The sequence below is a fragment of the Anolis sagrei genome, chromosome 6, assembly GCF_037176765.1.
Source record: "Anolis sagrei isolate rAnoSag1 chromosome 6, rAnoSag1.mat, whole genome shotgun sequence".
Lineage (NCBI taxonomy): Eukaryota > Metazoa > Chordata > Lepidosauria > Squamata > Dactyloidae > Anolis > Anolis sagrei.
The window spans coordinates 105,910,300-105,925,191 of NC_090026.1; the positions used below are offsets into that span (position 1 = coordinate 105,910,300).

Consider the following 14,892-nt stretch of genomic DNA (forward strand, 5'->3'; position numbering starts at 1 on the left):
TGATCCTTGGGTTCACCCTAGTTCTATCACCACATCTTTGACCTCTTCCTATACATACATTCCCCTCTTCAATATATGCTAGCCTTCTTCAACTTGCTGCTTTCCAAACAGTGCTGGACTATTTATCTGGATGACTGACTAACTGATTGATTAATTAATTATTGATACCCTGCTTTTCTCTAAAAACTGGAACTCAGGGTAGCTCACAAGAATAAAATTTAAACAACAGAGATATTCCTCCCCCATTTTATTACATGAAAAAATAACAATGTTAAAATCAATTAAAAGGACAACCACTGTGATTTTAAAAGCATCTACTTTAGAAAACAGTCAACTGCTCTAAGTCTCCCTAAATAAAACAAGTCTTTGCCTTGCTGCCTGGGGGTAGTGGCAGCTGTACTCATTTGGAAAGCTCATGGTTGAGAGTAGGCTGGTATATGAGGCAAAGACTCTAAATGATAGCAGAATAGACAGAGACAGGTTAGGAAGCAAAGGAAGCTCTCCTGATTAGGACATATCCTGCTGGATGGATGGGTTGTTTCTCCACACCACAGATCTCACACAATAATAGAATCATAGAGTTAAAAATGGGTCATCGGCCATCAAGTCCAACCCTCAGCTCAGTGTAGAATCTCCAGCTAGAGCATCCCTCGCAATTGGCTCTTTTTGAAGGTGTCCAAAGAAGGAGAACACAATTGGTCCTATTGGTAAACTGCTCTTACTGTCAAAAAGTTCTTTCAAATGGTCAACTGAAATCTACTTTCCTGTATCTTAAGATCATGAGACCTGGTCCTAACCTATGGGGCAGTAGAGAAGGCACCTGCACCCTCCTCTTTGTGGCTACCCTTTCACTATTTGAAGTGTGTACTCTTTCAAGTATCTTATGGGAGGAAAAGTCCATCAATCTGAATAGAAACAATCCCTAATTGTCTGAAGGAGAAGGTTGACCCAAGTGATATTTTTACTTTGGTTAACATAACTTCTTGGATCTTTACAGAATTGTGTAGCTTAGCTTCCAGGACTTTACCTCCAGTAAAACTAGCTGTCACAGTAAAGAGTACATTGGGAATATCTGGTTTTCCCTGACACATAAAGTGTTAAGGGATTTCTGATAGGAAGGAATGAAGACTGGGTTGTTTACATGGAAGGAGTCTATAGAAGGCCAGTTTAGAAGCCTTCTATAGACTCCCTGGTCTGTCCTGTCCTTGCAACTGAATTGCACCAGCCCGCCCACCCATGCTCAGTATTTGTTTACCATATCAGGCTACTGGTTGTTTGTTCGATGGTTGTTTTATGTTGTTTTTTGATGTTGTTTTATAAATTTTACTGGAGTCCCTGGTGGTGCAATGAGTTAAACCCTTGTACCAGGAGGACTGAAGACCGACAGGTCAATGGTTCAAATCCAGTTAGAGTGGGTTGAGCTCCCTCTGTCAGCTCCAGCTCCCCATGTGGGGACATGAGAGTAGCCTCCCACAAGGATGGTAAAACATCAAATAATCCAGGCATCCCCTGGGCAACATCTTTGCAGATGGCCAATTCTCTCACACCAGAATTGACTAGCAGTTTTTCAAATCATTCCTGACACGAATGAATGAATTAATGAATGAATAAATTTTACTGTGTTATATTTTAAATTATGTTTGACCAGGCTTGTCCCCATGTAAGCCACCATAAGTCCCTTCGGGGAGATGGTGGCAGGATACAAAAATAAAGATGTTGTCATCATCATCATCAGCCTGCTGTGGAAAGTTAGCCAAAACATCTACTACATATACTGGTTGGATAAAAAGTTACTAAATTAGAGCACACATGTCCTGTGTTCATGACCCCCTATTCTTTTCAGATATTGATATGTCACGACATGGAAAAGAAATTCATTTTTTTTAATAAAGTTGGATCTTTGATTCACCAGCATGGTTTCCTAATTTTTCTAGACTTATTAGGGGGAGAAATTGCCCTTCATTCAAACGTTAGTTGGGTGTGAATTTATTCCATGATTCAGTCTAAATTTTAAAGGTGGTGTTCCTCTGTTGATAGGGTCCAGCACTTTGGATAACTCCTTGAAAATTCAGACTAAAGCCCAGAATGGTTCACAATCTTACTGACATGCTGTGACAGAAAGAACTCTACCCATATTCGTGCCAAGGAAAAGCTCTATGTTGTTGAACCACACTTTTAAACTTTAATGATATTTTGAGAAACAACCTTTTGTGAAAGCAACATTTATCAGTTCACTGCCTTGTATTTTCCTGTCTTTCTTTATTTCTTGGACTCTTTCAAAAATGCCTGTCTTGGTTTTTTTTAGAGGCTGGTGGTGTTTGGTATTTTTGTAAAATGGACATTCATCTGCCATGAGGTTTTTAAGCAGAACACCACATTTGTAGGTAACAAAACACTGCAAAAACTACAAATGTCCACATATGAACTTTTTTGCAGTTTTACAAATCATATTTCAGATTTCATTCAGATTTGAAAAAAAGTGTTTATGCTATGTACAATCCATAAAAGACTCTTACGGTGCAACCATATACTTGTCACTGCAGAATTAGTGCAAGTTGAATTCAATGGGCCAAATAGTGTACTGTTGGAATGGACAATAAGGGCCATCAGTCTAACCCCCTTCAATGAAGGAATAGACAGCTAATGCATTCCAAGGAGATGGCCATCCAACCTCTGATTAAAAACCTCCAATGAAGAAAGTATTACCATTTTCCAATGCAATCTAATTTACTGTCAAACAGGAATTTCTTCGTAATGTTTGGGTTGAATCTCTTCTCTTGTGATTTTAATCCACTGGTTTGCATCCCAATCTCTGGAGAAGCAGAAAACAAGCTTGCTCCATCTTCTACATGGCATCCCTTCAGATATTTAAAGATATGTATTACGTCACCTCTCTGGCTCCTCTTCTCTAAGCTAAACACTCCCTAGGCTGTTCTCAATCCAAACACTATATTCCTGTTGGTACATGCTTTTTTGGGGCACTGCATCACACTGTTGACATATGTTCAGTTTGTTGACTACTAAGACCCCTCATCTTTTTCACACATACTGCTGTCAAGCTAGGTGTCAACCATCCTATATTTATGCATTTCATTTTCTCTGCCTAAATGTTTTATCTTACCATTCTCCCTGATGAAATTGATTTTGTTAGTTTTGGCCCACCTCTTCAGCCTCTTAAAGTCATATTAAATCTTGATTCTATCCTCTAGGGTAGTAGTTGTGCCTCCTAATTTGCTGCCATTTAGATAACATTACTGGGTCAGCAAGAAAACACTGATCTACCGCACCAGTATAACAAATAATAATTGGTGAACACTCTTTGGATTTGGTACCTCAAACAGCTTACAAACAGAAACCTAATTTTCTTTCAAATGTATAAGACCTAGAAATAGCATAGAAGGAAAGAAGCGAATGGCTGATCACTATTCATTGTATCTCCTCCCTAAGATCTGCAAGTTCTTGGACTTGGATATTTACAGGACACAAGTTTTTGTGCGTGTCAGGAGTGACTTGAGAAACTGCAAGATGCTTCTGGTGTGAGAGAATTGGCCTTATGCAAGGACATTGCCCAGGGGATGCCCGGATGTTTGATGTTTTACCATCCTTGTGGGAGGCTCTCTCATGTCCCCGCATGGAGAGCTGGAGCTGACAGAGGGAGCTCAACCTACTCACTCCAGATTCGAACTGCTGACCAACAGGTTATATGATAACTCATAATTTTGGCCCCGGAACCTGCACTTGACTTTTACATGAAGTCAACTTGTACATGGGCATATATGGTAAGTCATTTGTTCTTACAATAACTATTTCAGTGTCATGAACCTCAGCAGAAGATAGACTTAGAGGCACTTTCAAAGTAGAAAACTTTCTTTAAAAGCTCATCATCTCAACATAGCTGATTTTACTAAGCTACCACTTACATTAAAAGTATGGTAATATTCGTGTCAGACTATAGTTCAGCCAAGCAGAAGAAATACATTAAGGGGCTATGGGGGAAATTGCTGAACAGTTTCTTCTTTTGGTGTTGAATATTATCATACACTACAAAATAGTTTTACTTAGAAGACAGGCGCCTAAGGGAGGCAATCTCTATAAATTAAGAGGAAAGGCTTTAAAGCTGATACAACAGAGGGAGAGGGAGGGAGGGAGAGACAAAAGTGACTTGGGGCAATTCTGCCATCTAGGGGAAACTCCGGCAAGGTTCTAAAAGCAAAACACTGCCTAAGGACATTCGCTCGCTGGAGATCAGAAAATGAGAACAACTGTCAGAGTCTGGTAGAGATGTCATTGGACTGGGAACATATTGGAAAGCCACAGAGACACCGTTCGGCTTCAAAGAACATCAAAGCATTCATCCCCAGCTCCGGTCAGATGAAGGACCTCTGTATCGGCACAGTCTAGAAATCATAATGCATGTTTAACAGTAAGCGGAGAGGAAAAACTGTGCTGCTGAATGATGGGATGCATTGTTAATTGGGAGTTGACTTAAGGAATTTATAAAATTGTGCTCTTCCCTTAATAGATACAGAATTTTAAAAACTGAGGATCCAACTCATACAGTAAAATCTGTAAGCAGCTACAAAAACATTAGAAGAGCAACATTAGATTAATCTGACCAAGCCAAACTTATTGGTCTGCTGACACAATCTGGGGTCTTCCAGATACATTGTTGTATAACTCCCATCATCCCCAGTCAATTATTCTAAGGGATCTAAGGAGCTATAGTTCAGCATCTCTACTGGGCAAATTGGAAAAGGCGTGGGTAGGGAAACAAATTGAATATGATCTTTGAAGATAATTTTTGCATTTTTATGTTCCAAGTGTGATATAGGATCCTCTGTTCTCCCCCAATCCCTTGTGATCAAAGAAGCATATACTGTATATTTATGCAAAGCTCTCTTCTTCTAGAGCCCTTCTAGTTCACAGGGAATATAAAAACTATTCTGGGAGGCCCTGTGAGTCTTCTCTTCTCCACTGGATGTGTTCATCACAACCCAAGGACAAGAGGACATGTCACCCAGAAAGAAAACAATGTCTGTTTGGTCTGCCTTAGTTACACTCGGAGTTTCAGAGGATTTACTGAGACAGTTTAAAAACTCTGCATCTTTCATTTATTTATTCTTTATGGTGGTGGTACAAGGAATGCAGCATTATGGGGGTGGACTATATATGCAGCAGTGTAAGGCGGAAATTAGGCAATATTGGAATTGTATGACTACTTTAGAGGCAAAGAGGAAAGAAAACACCTTTCTGCCTCAAATCCTTGAGATGTCGAACTATACTAGGCTAGATGATCTTGTATACGACAGTTGCGACATTTTTAAACACACAGCAGAGTAACATTCCACGTAAGTAAAGGTTTTCCCCTGACATTAAGTCCAGTATGTCTGACTCTGGGGGTTGGTGGTCATCTCTAATCTGATGACACCTCCAAGGTCATGTGGTCGGCATGACTGCACGGAGTGCCATTACCTTCCTGCCGAAGTGGTACCTATTGATTTACTCGCATTTACATGTTTTCTGGAGGATTCCAGCCCAGAAAATCATAAGAGATGAAACCTACTGCAGTAGTGATGGCTGTAATAAACACAACATGCATTGTGTTGTCAAAGGCTTTCATGGCTGAAATCACTGGGTTGCTGTGAGTTTTCCAGGCTGTATGACCATGTTCCAGAAGCATTATCTCCTGATGTTTCACCCACATTTTTGGCAGGCATCCTCAGAGGTTGTGGATGTTTGCCATAGATCTGGGTGAAATGTCAGAAGAGAATGCTTCTAGAACATGGCCATACAGCCCGGAAAACTTACAGCAACAACATACATTGCATCCAACACAAGGGTATAAAGTGCTAATTCAGGTAATGGCAAGTAGTACGAACCCATGGTTCCTCTGGTCCCCTTTTTTGTGGCTACACCTGTTATCTGACACAAACATCAATTTTTGGAAGTCATTTTTAGTTTTGATGTGTATCAGAACAATTCCAGACCTTGAGCCATAAATCTTCCACAGCAAACAGGACAACTGGGGATTCAGGTATGATGCACTATGACTCTGTTCTATTTCCTTAAACTCTTGACACTTTCAGTCCCTTGGCCAGTGTGTCCCATTTGTCCCAAGGTTTTAAAGTAATTATCTGTGGCAGCTTTTCCATCTACACAATTGGTCTTCAGTCACAGTAATATATGTGGAAAGGACATATTTGGCTGCTTCATCCTCACATTGTGCCACAAGGGTTAAAGAAAAGGAACAAGAGAATGAAGCTGCTTGTGACAAGCGGTGCAGTGCTGTCCACTGGAAATGTATTTATTTTTACCTGTCTTTTCATGCAGTGAAAGCTCCCTGGGTAGTTATTTCTCTGTAGACAGTAGGAAGAAAGTCAGATCCCGATGGGCAATGAAGCAGATACCTTTACGCACTGCATGGCTCTGAGACTTTTATTGTTAATCCCACAAAGCCTGTTTGGATTCAGCAAACAGGGCTGGGTTGGTAAGTGGTATTTTGCATGATTTGGTTGAGTCTATAAGCACTGACAGCATGAGGTGCTATGGAACATAGGTGACATTGACAGATAAATGAAACTTCTTCCTGTTTCCTATTTTTAATTTCTGAACATGAAAGAGCTTGGGTTGATCTATAAACATCTATTTGCTTTCACATACAGAATCCAAACAAGGGGAAAGGATTTCATTTGGCAGTCCTTGCTGGTAAGTTGTTGCTGTATTTCCACTTATTTTTTGAGAGGAAAATGTTTAATTATTTGCACCCGAGAGAGTTTTAAAGAATAAATAAACAGAAAGATTGCATTAACTCGGTCCCTTCAGTGGTCAAGAGATGACAAATATGTTTAATACGCAACCCAACAGCTATAGGGCAAATCGAATAAAATGTTTTGCTTAAGTAAAGGGCATACCAGGAAAGAAAACAGTGGTGGCATTTATAAATTTCAGGCTTACCTATGAATATATAAATTCCAATCATCTTCAAGACATGGTATAGTAGTTACAATGCAGAAATGATAAATTCCATTCATCATAGCATCCTGTGACCATCTATAGCCATTTCTATAGCTTGAGCAGTAATGGGTTAAGGAACAGTAGTCTAGATCCCATCATCCCTCACCATTGCCTATGCTGCTGAGGACACATGGCAACTTCACTCCAACAACAGAATGAGGCATGTGACCCACACATTCCTCATTCCAGATTAGAGTATGCAAACCCATTCAGTGAAACAAGTTAGGAAACATAGTAATATGTTTAACATTGGAGTAGGAATCCAAGAGACAAGGGTGCAAACCCATTCAACTATAAAAATCAATTGGGTGATGTTAGGCAAGTCTCTCTCTTCTCTCTCTCAGCTCTATTTCAGGACATAACAACAGTAGTGAAGCAGCTTGAAAGACATTGACACTGACTGGATGACCCTGAATGGTCCAAGATAAAATAATAGGTCTTCATGACAACACAGATGTCATGTATGTATAATATGCCATTTTAAATTCCCATCTATCAAGTGCCAAGATTATGGATTGCAATTCCATAATCTGTAATCAGAGGCTGTTATGAATGACTTTTCAATGATTTTAAAGCATAGGTTCTTTTTATTGCAATTTCCAGTGTGAGAAGGTATATCAGATTACAGAAAACATTTAGACAAAGAATGACATTGGACATACAGACATACAGATTCTATGCAACTACATTGGATTCACAATTACATTGGTTAACAAACAAACAAAGGGGAATTACATTTTCACTCAGCATTCACACACATGTACATGCATTCATCCACATGCATCCAAATATTACCATATCCTTTCTCCCTCCTTGGAGAAGCACCTGTAAGGCCAGACCCTGATTTCCTGCAGCCTGCCAACGCATAGTTCCATAACTTCCATAACGCCATAACTTCAAAACGCCGAAATGCCAACACTTCTTTCCCTAAGAACAGTGCCAAGGACCAGATCTCTGTTTTCCATACAGCAGAACCTGACTCCCTGCACAAAATCTAAGACTCCAAAAGCGCACTTCTTCCTCTTCCCTTGAGAAAGAAGCCCCAAAGTGTCCAGAATCATGCTTTCCCATAGCATATCTGACACTCTCCAAATACACCACCTCTCTCCTTCCCATGGAGCAGAGCATGGCGGGTGGATCAGACTCCTCGGTCTGCCACGATTTGAGCATTATTAGCCTGAGTCTTTTATAGGAATATTCTGTTGATGTAGTCCCAAAGTTGCAAATTAATGATAGACGTCTTCCATCCTGGATCCATCTCAGTTTCCTGGCCAGATGTTGATCTTCTTGATTGGTGTTGATCTTATGTTGACTTCCTTCTTAACATAAGGAAGGCTGCAAACATTTCCTTTATCACTGTCCCAGTTCTTATCAGGGTTTCTCATTAGCAAGTCCAGCAAGCAGGCAGTTAGTCATTGCAGGCCTTAATATTATACTGGTGATTCCAAAATTATTAGCTCCATCCATACATCCTTCCATTCTTCCATTCATTCCCACACATCATTTTAAATTCACATTTATCAAATTTGCACATTGAATTTCTTATTACATATTCCCCCTCTTGCATATAGATTTCATTTTTAAATCTATATGCAACATATAGTAAAGTAACTTCTAAATTTCAGTTGAATCAAAATCTCATTTTCTTGAAACAGAAATACATTTTCACAATTACAAGTAACAATATAATAATCATTACAATTGAATTAACCATTTCAGATAAATTGAACTTTTGCATTTAAACCTTCAAAACATTTGATCAATTAATGTAAGAACCTTTCTTCATATGCACAACATCTAAAACCATGCTGTTCCTAAATTATTGTTTCCTTCTTTGTTCATTTTCATTACATTTCCATATATATATCACATTTGACTTCCCATGTTTGTAACCCATATACCATCTATTGTTTTATTTCCTGTAAAAATCTATGTATCTGAACCCAAATTAAGGTATCCAAAATGTTTCATTTACTAAACCACCACTGTATCACATTTCCCTTACATTCCCATAAGTTATTTAATTAAAACCATAAACAAACCACATTTTTCCATGTGTATGTTTCCCCAACATCAATATAAACCTTTCAAATCTTAAACCTCTTTTTAACAGTAGAACTTCTTTCAACTTTAGATTCACCCGTGTGTGTTTGTTTTTGTGTGTGTCTTTGATTTGAACCCATTTCCAACTTGTCCATGCTGAAAAGCAATATTTGCAATTCCTTTCCCCCCATAACACCAATTCTCTTGAAATGAGCAAATTCTGTGACTCAGTATCCCAAAATTCCCAAATTGCTTTGTTGTTCCAGAAGTCTGAGACTTGTAGCTCTGGCCTCTGAAATAACTTGCAGCACTGCTTAACCCCATTAACACCTTTAAGAAACCTTTAGCTGAATGTTTCTTTTCTGTTCCTCTTTAAACTCTTTAAACTTATAAATCACAACAATATATATGCACTGTTCAAAATGAAAATTGTCAAACTCATGGCAATTTCTTCTTCAGGACTTCTTTTGAGTTGGTAGCTACATTTAGATTCCTGTAAACTTGAACAAATCATTTTAATTAATCACTTGCTCCAGGTCTTGATTCCATCTCTCCAGTACTCTTGTGATCAGTAAACTTAGATAAACAGACAGGATTAACAAAAGTTAACACTCCCAGGTAAAGCTCCCAAATTGGTTGTAACAAATTCCTTTAAACAAAATCTCTCTGTATCTATTTCATTTTCCTCTTTTGCAATAACAAAACTCCAACCAATTTATTATATTTTGTAGGAAATACAAAAGAACTTGGATTTCCAAACAAAACTTTTCCAAAATAAAACAAATCCCCCATTTACTAGGCTGCTCAATAGGCTGATCAGACTACTTCCCAAAAACAAAATGCAACTCATCTGTCTTTACCAATTTGCAAAATCATAACTCCAATTACATTTTTATTCAACCATAAAATACCCCCTCTAGATAACATAATAATACCATTTTGTAACAAGCACCCTATATTCCTTTATAATCAACAAGACTCCTCCTGTACAAAACTTAAAATTCATTTAGATCTCTTTTTCTACATTTCAAGGGTCAAAACTGCATCTTGACCTAAACTGCAACTTCTGCTACATATTTTTCCTCTGATCTTTGGCACAGAAGCCCCTTCTTCTGTCAATATACTGTAAAAACAACTCCAAATTAAAATGCTATCTTCCCTCATTGGAAATACTTTTCTCTAAATTCCCTTAAAAAACTTAAAACATATTTAGCCCTTCCATGGCTTAAAACAACAACAACAGCAACCAAACTTCCCAAGCAAGTTTCTACACCGTGATCTTCCTCCCCCTCTCCATATGGGGATTCCAATCCATTTAAACTACTCCAGCACATTTACCTTTTCAGAGAACCAGGACTCTCCCTTATTCTCTCATCTTCTGCAATGCTTCAAGATGTATCTAAACACTTTATTTCTCTAAAGCAAGAAAAATCATTTTCACTACTCCAAATTTCTTTTGTTTCACTACTTCTTAAAGGAAAAGTGTTATACTTCTCTCTCATACTGGAAAAGAATGCCAAATAATGCCAAATAATGTTATGAATAACTTTCCCACATTGGAAAAGAAAATCCCACTTCTGACACCAAATATGTTATGAATGACTTTTCAATAACTTTGAAGCATAGGTTCTTTTTATTGCAATTTCCAGTGTGAGAAGGTATATCAGATTACAGAAAACATTTAGACAAAGAATGACATTGGACATACAGACATACAGATTCTATGCAACTACATTGGATTCACAATTACATTGGTTAACAAACAAACAAAGGGGAATTACATTTTCACTCAGCATTCACACACATGTACATGCATTCATCCACATGCATCCAAATATTACCATATCCTTTCTCCCTCCTTGGAGAAGCACCTGTAAGGCCAGACCCTGATTTCCTGCAGCCTGCCAACGCATAGTTCCATAACTTCCATAACGCCATAACTTCAAAACGCCGAAATGCCAACACTTCTTTCCCTAAGAACAGTGCCAAGGACCAGATCTCTGTTTTCCATACAGCAGAACCTGACTCCCTGCACAAAATCTAAGACTCCAAAAGCGCACTTCTTCCTCTTCCCTTGAGAAAGAAGCCCCAAAGTGTCCAGAATCATGCTTTCCCATAGCATATCTGACACTCTCCAAATACACCACCTCTCTCCTTCCCATGGAGCAGAGCATGGCGGGTGGATCAGACTCCTCGGTCTGCCACGATTTGAGCATTATTAGCCTGAGTCTTTTATAGGAATATTCTGTTGATGTAGTCCCAAAGTTGCAAATTAATGATAGACGTCTTCCATCCTGGATCCATCTCAGTTTCCTGGCCAGATGTTGATCTTCTTGATTGGTGTTGATCTTATGTTGACTTCCTTCTTAACATAAGGAAGGCTGCAAACATTTCCTTTATCACTGTCCCAGTTCTTATCAGGGTTTCTCATTAGCAAGTCCAGCAAGCAGGCAGTTAGTCATTGCAGGCCTTAATATTATACTGGTGATTCCAAAATTATTAGCTCCATCCATACATCCTTCCATTCTTCCATTCATTCCCACACATCATTTTAAATTCACATTTATCAAATTTGCACATTGAATTTCTTATTACAAGGCCATGCTATCTGAGAGAGATGTGGTTAGTAAGCCAAACCATTTACATGAGACCCTTCCCTTTTGTGGGGGTTGGGGAACACAGAAAATGGGGGGGGGGAATCCATGTAATTACCTCCCTAAGAATCTCTAGATTCTCCAGCACAAGACTGGAAGTGGACCACATATTTGCACTGGAAGACCTACAAATGCCTACAGTGTTTTGTCTAGGAATGTCTAGGTCCTCCAGTGAAAGGTAACCATAAAATTGTGCTGGAGGACCTAGACATTCCTAGAGAGAGCATATTAATCAAACCCACAAATTGGGAGAGTTGACTACAGTGAGAAAGGAAGGGCTACAGCAAGAACATATTCATGGTAGCCATCCATGATCTTGACAAAAGTCTTCCTCCGTCTGGATTTGTTTTTCCCAGTCAAGCTTCATGCTCCAAAATCGGACTTGATGTAGCCTTGTTTACAATGACCTGACCTGACACAACCTTACTGGATAAGACTTTAATCTGACCTGTCATGACTCTAAATAAATCAAGCTGCTTCTCTTTTTTCCTATGGGTTCCAAGCACAAGCAAATTGGGATAGTAAAATATTTTACTATTAGGAAGTATTGGCCACCACTACAAGTAAAACAGAGGGTGATGTGAATCCTTTCCCTGTAGTTTCCTGTAACAACTAGAGGCAAAGGGATGTCATATTCAGCATTGTGCAAATGTGGTTACTCACACTGCAGAGGTTCCCAACCTTTGGTCCTCCAAGTGTTTTGGACTTCAACTCCCAAAAATCCCAGCCAGCTTACCAACTGTTAGGAATTGTGGGAGCTGAAGTCCAAAACACCTGGAGGACCAAAGGTTGGGAACTACTGCATGATCAGTGGAGGGAAGGTGCTAAAGGAGCCCAGAGCTGAGAAAAAATATGTTTTTGGACCACAGCTTCCTGAACCCTCCGGCGCAATCCAAAAAATAATTTCCCAATGTTAGATATGAGCAAGATCACAAAAGAATTGCTTTTGTTTCTTACAATGGTGAAAAAAATGTATTCTGCTTTTGTGTCTCAAGTAACAAACGAAGTCTTTACCTGCATTAAACCTCTCTCCACTACCATCTTAAAATAAACTAAATGGTGAAGGAGGTATGGTTATTTGAGGAACTTCGGAAGGCCAGACTGGGACACAATAGCAGAGTCAAATCCAGGAGTTGAGGTTATCCATATTGGCTATTCTGGTAGCAAACTCTGATACTTAAGACCCCAGCCTTCTCCAGACAACACTCAATAGTGATTGCCAAGAATGGCAGCACACACAATTGCATGATGAGATAGCGGTTACTCTCCATCATGTTATAGGATCTATTCTGTCCCATTGTGATTCACCAGAGCCATCTTGAGTGAGACCAGACTTAGAAGCGGCTTGATTTATTTACATTCTTAGACAATGTGAGCTGATCAAAAATAGGAAAAAGCTAGAACAGAAACCTATTTTCTTGATGTATTTTCACTTTCATAATGATACATTATGGACAAAATGGGATGGGGGAGTGAGAGAAAGAAAGAGGAGGGGAGGGGAGGGAGGAAGAAATACCACACGCAAGCATCCTCAGCTGTAAATGAGAACTCCTGCTGAAATAGGTTATGGTAATTTTTTTTCTTGTTTAAACCTGTAATATAAAAATCAATACATACAAAAAGAAATCTAGCAGCAACAACAAAGGAAAGCATTGGCAGCTTCGTGGCAGCTTGCTTGGCACTGCGAGGAGCTGCATTAACATTTATGAGCATTATGAATGGAAGTATTGCAGAGCCAACAGTGCTAGGGCTCAGTGGAGGGAAGGTGCTCAAGGAGCCCAGAGCTGAGAAAAGTTATGTTTTTGGACCACAGTTTCTTGAACCCTCCTGCGCAATCCAAAAAATAATTTCCCAATGTTAGATATGAGCGAGATCACAAAGGAATTGTTTTTGTTTCTTACAATGCTGAAAAATATATATCCTGTTTTTGTGTCTTAGGTGATGCATAATCAACAAAGTCTTTACCTGCATTAAACCTCCCTCCACCACCATCTTACACTTTAACATTTCATGAAAGATGCAGCTCTGTGTCTCTCTGCCATCATATTTCTTTCCCTAACATGATTTTTTTACATCAATTCCTGAGGAAGAAGCCTTCAAGCTATGAAAGCTTGCATAATGCATTTCTAGCCTCTTGCTTGTCCTAATAAAAATAATCATTGCAATCGGATTACTTATTTACCATTCAACAATTGATTTAGTGGGTTACCTCTAGCTAGGTCTAATAAATAGGATTTTGACCTTGAACTGTCTTTGGCTGGTCAACAGAGCATCACCTGTCTGATACATATGGATTCTGGCTCAAGTCCTTGGCTTTAGCTCTGACCCAAAGGACTCTGTACATGCTTCTGGATTCAGAAAGAAACACTGCTTGACCAGAATGTAGGAATAACTCATTACAATAAGATGTAACAGTAATTCTATCGATTAGTTTTACAATGACAAACTCATTATAACTAATAATGCAATTGCCTCAGAAGGGAATTCTGCTCCTTGTGCCAAGCAACTATAGTAGTTTAGTTACTTTCACAACTACATGTTGCATGTAACCTAGCTACTTAGCCATATTTGGACCACGTATCAGTGGCTTTAAATTTTCTAGTTCAGTTACTTCTTTAAAAGTAACTTGTTAGCCATTGCATTACTTTCAGAATAAGAAAGTAAAGAATTACTTTTACAATTATAACTACAAAGGAACCCTTGGAGATATAGCTAACTACCGTAGAGTCTTGCTCACCCAACGTTCTGTATTATCCAACACAGTCTGCCTCCCGCCTGGATCCACAGCTGTTGTGATGTTTTGGTGCTAAATTTGTAAAGATGGTAATTACTATATAACGTTATCATGTATTGACCTGCTTTTTCTCTCAATTTGTTGTAAAACATGATGTTTTGGTGCTTAATTTGTAAAATCATAATGTAATTTGACATTTAATAGGCTTTTCCTTAATCCCTCCTTATTATCCAATATTTTTGCTTATCCAACATTCTGCCGGTCCATTTATGTTGGATAAGCGAGACTCTACTATATTGTGTTACCTTTTAGGAATAACATTGCTATCTCTGTTCTTGACTTAATCTTAACTTCAACCTGGTCTGCCAAAAACATTTTACCCATGGAACAAACTGCTGGCAAATATTTGTCTTTTTGGCTGCAAACCAAATGGATTTTAAGACAGAA

At 38.8% G+C, this 14,892-nt stretch overlaps 1 protein-coding gene across 1 annotated transcript in view; it reads right to left on the reverse strand.

The window, feature by feature from the left end:
- Positions 1-14,892, reverse strand: part of ST8SIA6 (ST8 alpha-N-acetyl-neuraminide alpha-2,8-sialyltransferase 6) — a 62,312-nt gene that overhangs the window by 23,725 nt on the left and 23,695 nt on the right. The gene's annotated exons all lie outside the window — the stretch shown is intronic.